This window comes from Ciconia boyciana, unplaced genomic scaffold, assembly GCF_034638445.1.
Source record: "Ciconia boyciana unplaced genomic scaffold, ASM3463844v1 HiC_scaffold_110, whole genome shotgun sequence".
Classification (NCBI taxonomy): Eukaryota; Metazoa; Chordata; class Aves; order Ciconiiformes; family Ciconiidae; genus Ciconia; species Ciconia boyciana.
Window position 1 is genome coordinate 18,574 of NW_027328478.1, and position 6,427 is coordinate 25,000.

A 6,427-nucleotide genomic window follows, 5' to 3' on the forward strand; every position below is an offset into this window, starting at 1 on the left:
ACTGCGCTCCCAGCGGGGCTGCAGAGCGGCCGGGCGCAGGCCGGGCTGTCCCCAGCAAGCGGCTCTGAGCAGCAGGGAGGCGAGCGGTCCTTCTGCCAGCGGGGAGCCTGGCCTCTTCCCTCGGGGATTAAATCCACGCCCTGCGCCCCTCCCTGCGTGGAGGGTGTCTCCCGGTCCCGTTCCTGGGGGTGGGGGAGAGGTGGGGGTGCCCCGGCTCTCCTGGGGCAGCCCCGCTGTGAGGGGGCACGGGCGAGGCGGCAGTGGGAGGCAGCGGTGTCTCCCCGGTACCTGGCAAAGGGGAGAGGGGCCGGTCGGTTGGAGCTCCCGAGGTGCACGGCCTGGCCCCGCAGGGCCCCTCTGGCAGAACCCTCCCCTGTGTTTTCCCCGTCGGCTGGGTGTGACAAACAGGATCATTTTTTGCCTCCTCTTTTCCCAGTGTCACCTTTGGCGTCACGTGCAGAAAATCCTGTGTGGTCGGTCCCGCTTGCCGCTCAGGGAATCGCGCGTATGGGGCCGGGGGAGCGGGGAGAAACCTTTGCGAGTTCAGGGACGCTACAGATGCTCCGCCTGAAACCCAGAGAAAAGGCAAATCTGCTGCCAGTGCAGAAAAGGTGATGAAGACTTGCGGGTAACAGAGCATGCCTCGTTCCTGGGTTGGTCCCTTGGCAGTTCCGAAGGTTCTCCTTTTGGGTAAAAGAATGAACTTTCATCTCGGATAAATGAAGAGCTGCCTGTTACCTTCTTCAGGGTCAAGTGTTTCTCTTCTGTTTGTTCAGACTGACTTTATGGGCAAGTTGGCAAGAGCCTTTTCTTTTTATATGCACAACTACACTGTTAGTGAACTATGGTGTCAGTAGAGTTAATTTTGGAGCACCTAGATGCCAGTAGAAATAGAATGAGTGAAATGTGATGGAAACTGACATTTCAACTTGATTTTTATTCCATTTTTTGGTTTTTTCATTAGAGTGTTGATGGCATGCTGTGCTGTGGGTCAATCCGCATTCTCTTCCGTGGAGCCTTCAGTCTAGGACTTTAAAAAAAAAAAAAAAAAGTTTGTCCTTCCAAAAAAGGACTAGTCATTCCTAGGCTTGAGGTGTAGACTTGGAGGGTCTCTGAAGTCCGTGATCAGGATTACAGCGTTGCTGCTCTTTGTCTTCACTTTCGTTAATTTCCCCACTGCTCGGTGGTGGTTGGGAGCCCCGAGTTGTCATTTTTTTTCCGTCTCTAACACGTTTTTTTTTCCCCCAAGGAGACGCTGCGTTTAAAAGGGAATGAGTGTCCTGGTTTCGTCTGGGATAGAGCTAATTTTCTTCCTAGTAGCTGGTATAGTGCTGTGTTTTGGGTTTTAGGATGAGAATAATGTTGATAACACAGTGATGTTCTAGTTGTTGCTAAGAAATGCTTCCACTGGTCAAGGACTTTTGAGCTTCCCACGCTCTGCCGGGCGCATGAGCAACTGGGAGGGGACACGGCCAAAAGAGTTGATGGAAGCTGGCCAAAGGGCTATTCCATGCCATCTGGCGTCACGCTCAGTATGGAGACTGGGGGGAGTTGGCCGGGGGATAGGGATCGTTGCTGGGGGGGAGTGGCTGGGCATCGGTCGGCGGGTGGTGAGGGCTTGCATCCCTTGTTTTTTCCTGGGTTTTGTTCCTCTCTTGCTCTCTTGTTGTTTTCCTTCTCATGATAATTCATTCTTCTTCTTATGTTGTTCCAATGATTCAACTCTTCTTATCTGAGGCCACGAGTTTTCTGACTTTTGCTCCTTGGCTTCTTTCCCCCATCCCCCTGGGGGGGGAGGGTGAGCCAGCAGCTGGGTGGCACTTAATTGCCGACTGGGGCTAAACCACAACAGTTAGTTTCCTCCCAAACGTGTCCGTCGATACACTCGAGTGATGATTATTAAAACCACCAAAATGGCACCCGTCTTACAGATCTGGACTCCTTCTGAACACGTATCCATCGCACGCAAATGTCATTGGGCTACAGATCATCTGCACTTCACGCTTTGACAAGACGGCGTGCTGAGACAGGGATGAGCTCTGAAAGAAAAAAGGTACAAGGTCACGGGGTTTTTGGTCTGTTTTTTTGTGGGGGGGCACGTGTGTGTGGTTTAAAAAGAAGAGTGCGACGTTGAGTGGCGGCAGCCTGCAGAGCTCTCTTGCTGCCTGAGCTCTCCTTTTCTTCTCTCTCACTCCTCTTTCATGACTGTAATTGGAATTTGGACAACGGTAGAAGAGCAGGTAAGTTACTTGCCTGTGTAGACGTGCTGGTAATCCCAGGAAGGTCAATGCTTGAAGCCGTAGTGAATAACTTGGCCGCAAGTAGAATTTCCGAAGGAAGAAAAACAACGGGAAGCAAATAGCAAGTTACCGAGCAATTTGCGTGGGTCCACCACATGGCAGTTTTATTGCCAAACGCTGCTGGGCAGTATGCTCCAAGCGGCTCTTTTTTTGGTAAACGTGAGTTTTCAGGAAGTTCAGGGTTGTGCGTGGCAAAACGTGTCCCTCTGTTTATGTATGCCGCTACGTAAATGTCCAGCGGCGGGGCTGTTGTTCCCTGCTCTCGATACTGCCACGGTAGTGCTGCGGTATTTAGACCCAAGAGAGGGCTTTAGGAAGGGAAGGAGAATGCCTGTTTCCTGTGAGGGCTACGAATGCTGACCCTTTTCTCTGCCGCTTTCCCGTGCGCGCGATGAAGCAGTGTTATTTTTCTCCCTTGTTCCTGGTCTAAATAGTTCTGAAGCTGTCGCTGCTGTGGGATTGCAAGTGGTGTTTCTAGGTTTTTGTGGGGTTCTAGTTACGGATCGCTTCTCCTGTGGCGAAGTGTCAAGATACGGTTTTCGGTGTAAAGCTTCAGAAACTACATCCGCTGAAATCGGCGTAGGTGAAAGTGATATTGCACGTGCAGCTGTGCTCGCAGGGATGCTCGGCGGCTCCTCATCAAAACAGCGAGGGGCGTGTGGCCGTCCGGAGGGTTGTGCTCTGGGTCTGAGGGCGTGCCGTCTTCTTGCTGCGCTTTTTGCTGCGTCTTTTTGCTGCGCAAACCAAAGCTGCCCGTGAGTCAAAAAAAGGCACGGTTGTCTAAAAAGCGCACAAGCTCTAGCGGCCTGTATCGTCAACTGTTCCGAAGACGATGCAAAACACTTTTTCCTCCGCTCAGTTGTAGTCTTCACCAAGCTTCACCAAAACAGGAAGCTTTAGATTCCTACCCAGCTTTATGCTAAAGGGTTTTTTTTCCTCTCTCAGCAGAATGTCAGCCGCCACCATTTCGCCGCGGTCGCCCTTTCTTCTGCCAGGAAAGTGCAAGACGGACGGAAAGGATCCGTAGTGGTCTGCAAGTCCACGGTATGTCTACGATGTGTGCCTGCGTTTTTCCTAAGGTACTCGTAGCGGGGACTTGAAAGTTAAGGTGAAGAATGTGCCACCTCTCCTCCTGTAGTTTTTCTGCGAAGTATTTCAACACAAATACTACGGATAGAAAAAGGCGTGTTCTGGAGCGTGCCTACGCAAAGCTGACTTCCCTCCGTTTCTTTTCTCTTCCCGAAAGCATAATCTTCTGTGTGCTTCCTATGAAATGATACTGTGAAAATAATTTTGTACTAAAAGAGGAAAGAAACTGTTGGGAAGAGTTGAGGTGTTCAGAAGAAAGAGCCTTTGTTTTCCTGGGAAAAGCTTTCTGCTTTTTCAGTCAGTAAGGTTTTAAAATGTCTTGTAGCAGTACTTGAAAAGCCTTACTGCGATCCTAGCATCCGTACGAAAAGCCATCAAGGTCAAAGAAGAGACGTGGACAAAACGGGACAAATGGGCGTCGCTTCCGCGTGTTTTCCAGGCTTTCCCAAGAAGCGTTAGCAGCCTTGTAAGTACCGCCAGTGATGTGGTTTTGGTGAGTTACTGCTTCAAGAAGGTCCTTTTTCCTGAAGCTACAGTGTGTAGTTTTTGACTTCAGTTGGAAAGAGATTTTCCCGACTGGCAATCCTTCTCATTCAAAGAAGTTGCATTTGATGAACTTCCCATCGGAGCGGCTGGACGTGCCAGTAGAAGTCATCAGCAACAAGACTTTTCACTCTCTTTAAAAACACCCAAAAAAGTCAATTTCCTTCCAAGGACCCAAGCCCAGCACGTCTTCCAAAAGCTGATGGCATCGCTGGTCTTTGGTTCTCAGTTGTAACAGCCGAGATATGATCGAAAGGCGTTCCTCTGCATGCTTCGGTACAGCCAAAAGCATTAGCAAATCTGCCGGTCCCTTTTGGTAGCCTGATGTATTGCAGCACTGGGGATTTGATTTCTGCACCTCCCCCCCCCCCCCCAGTGAAACCGTCTGGGGGATCTCTTATCTCACTGACTTTTCTATCAAATGGAAACTTTAAAGAGAAGTTAAAACGGTGTCATTGACAAAGCGACTGGCACTGTTGAAACTGTAAGTGCCCAATAGCTGTGGCATGCAACTTAGGAGGTGTATTTCAGCAGTGAGGTATTTGTTCTCCATGTTTCAAGAGAGAGGCAACTGAACGTTACGGGGTTTTTCCCCGGTATTTTGACGGCGTGCTCGGCAGTACTTTATTTCTGCCCCTCTTTCCATGGTGCGTTTCCCTGGCGCTTCAGTAGCGTCTCTCTTGGGCAGCGCAGCTGGGCAGATGTCCCTCCTAATGACATAGCGCACAACCCCCCCCGGTCACATAATAACCGTGCGTTTTGGAGAGAGATGATTTAACGGTATCCCAGCTGTGCAAGTTAAATGAATGCAAAAGGAAACTCAAATGCTTTTCTAGTGTAAGTCTTGTTGTTGGATGTCTATAAACATACGCCCACCTTTTTAGTGTAGAGTGAATTACTGAGATGTGTTCTTTATTTTCCATGTTACTCTCTAAAGGTTTACACTTCCCTTTCAGCTTTCTTGACCGAGCGAGCAAGACGTGCAGCAGCAGCAGCGCGAGGGCCGTAGCCGTCGTGGTGGATCCGTAAGCGTAGATTCTGATGACGGTCCGGCCTTGTCCTGCAGCCTCACCGGGCTGTCTCCCTGCAGCAGTGCTGGAAGGAAGGGATGAGACGTTTTCCAAGAGCAGCAAGAGCGTTCGCTTTTAGGTGAAGAAGGTGTTGAAAATCCTACCACTTGGTCTCAATAGGGATTTGAAGCGTTGCAGTCAGTGTAGCTGTTAAAGCGTGCGCTGTATCTGGAGCGGACCTGTTTCCCTAGAATCCTGCTTTAGCTCAGCTCCTCTTCTATCCCTTATTCCGACTGAATCCCTGTACTTTCTGCTGTGGTGGTTTTTTTCATGTGCTGAAAGGGAATGTGGGGTTTTTGTTTTTCAGCGGTCTTGCTGTAAGCGTCTGGTGGTGCTCCCTAGATCCCCCCGGCCAGGTTTCCCTGTGGGTGGTGAAGCATGCTGAGGGTCAGGGGCCAGCCCTGTGGCTGGAGGCTCCTGGCTCTGTGTGCGGTGGGTGCCCCGCAGGTGGTGGGGAGAGCCCGGGGCCGAGAGGGACCGGGGCCGTTTGTTGCCCTGGGGAGTCGGTCGCAGCGCGGGAAGGGAGGGGAAGATGGGCGGAGCAGAGGCCGAGCGAGAGACGTGGCACCGTCCTCGGGCACGCTCCCCTATGGCGTGGGGCGGCTGCCAGGCTGCGGGACAGGGCCTGGGGGGGCTGCAAGCATTTGGGGGGCTGCCCCCTTTATTTTTCTAGCGGAGCTCCCCTTTTTTGGTGGGGCATGTACATATGTAAATGGCCTGACGAAAGTAAGGAGCTGGCAGTTGGGGCAGATTGTCTTGTTTTGTTTGTCTTTTGGGTGTGACGAAGAAGGGGGGAGGCTGGGGAGTGATGCTGTCTATTGGGGCACCCCGATGTCACTGGGGCGGACGATGGTGATGTGGCAGAGGAGCAGGGTGAGTGGGGGGATGGGGGGGTCACGGGACAGTTCACCCCCCCGAAAGGGGGGTGACAGCCCCCAAATGCCTGAGAATTGGTGGGGGAGGGATTAAATAATGAAAACCTGTAAATATGGGTGTGAGGCATGGAAGTAGAGAAAAATCTCTCCTTTTTATGTATATTGAAAAATTTTATGTATATATACGTCAAAAGATTTGACAAGAAAGCCCTCTGTCTACTCTCTTATAGAAAGGATGGTAGAATCTGAAAAAAATCTAAATCGAGGTATAGAGGGTTATAAAATAGAAAAAGAACTCATATATATGACTACAAAAAGGAGTTTAAAAGTGCATAAAAAGAGGATGTAGATGAAGAAATTTTAAATGGCAACAAGACAGAGCGAGCTCTCCCCAGCTGCAGTGCCGACTTCTGTCCACACAGAGGCAGCAGCGAGCACAAAAAAAAAAACCAACCTGCTATCGCGCATGCGCGGCTCCCCAGCTGCAGTACCGCCGTTGTTCCCCTGGGCGGCAGTAGAGAGCACGGGAAAATGCGCCACCGCGCATGCG

The 6,427-nt window shown here is 51.0% G+C and overlaps 1 long non-coding RNA gene across 5 annotated transcripts; it reads left to right on the forward strand.

Moving 5' to 3' along the window:
- Nucleotides 1–482: 482 nt before the first annotated feature.
- Nucleotides 483–5,162, forward strand: LOC140646011 (uncharacterized). 5 transcript variants are annotated; one of them, XR_012040242.1, is made up of 5 exons: nucleotides 485–611; nucleotides 1,250–1,323; nucleotides 1,932–2,053; nucleotides 3,246–3,344; nucleotides 4,889–5,162. It is a non-coding gene; the product is annotated as an uncharacterized lncRNA (long non-coding RNA). The 5 variants fall into 5 exon arrangements; XR_012040243.1 differs by lacking the exon at nucleotides 4,889–5,162 and adding an exon at nucleotides 3,718–3,797; XR_012040241.1 differs by lacking the exon at nucleotides 4,889–5,162 and adding an exon at nucleotides 3,715–3,781.
- Nucleotides 5,163–6,427: the final 1,265 nt, after the last annotated feature.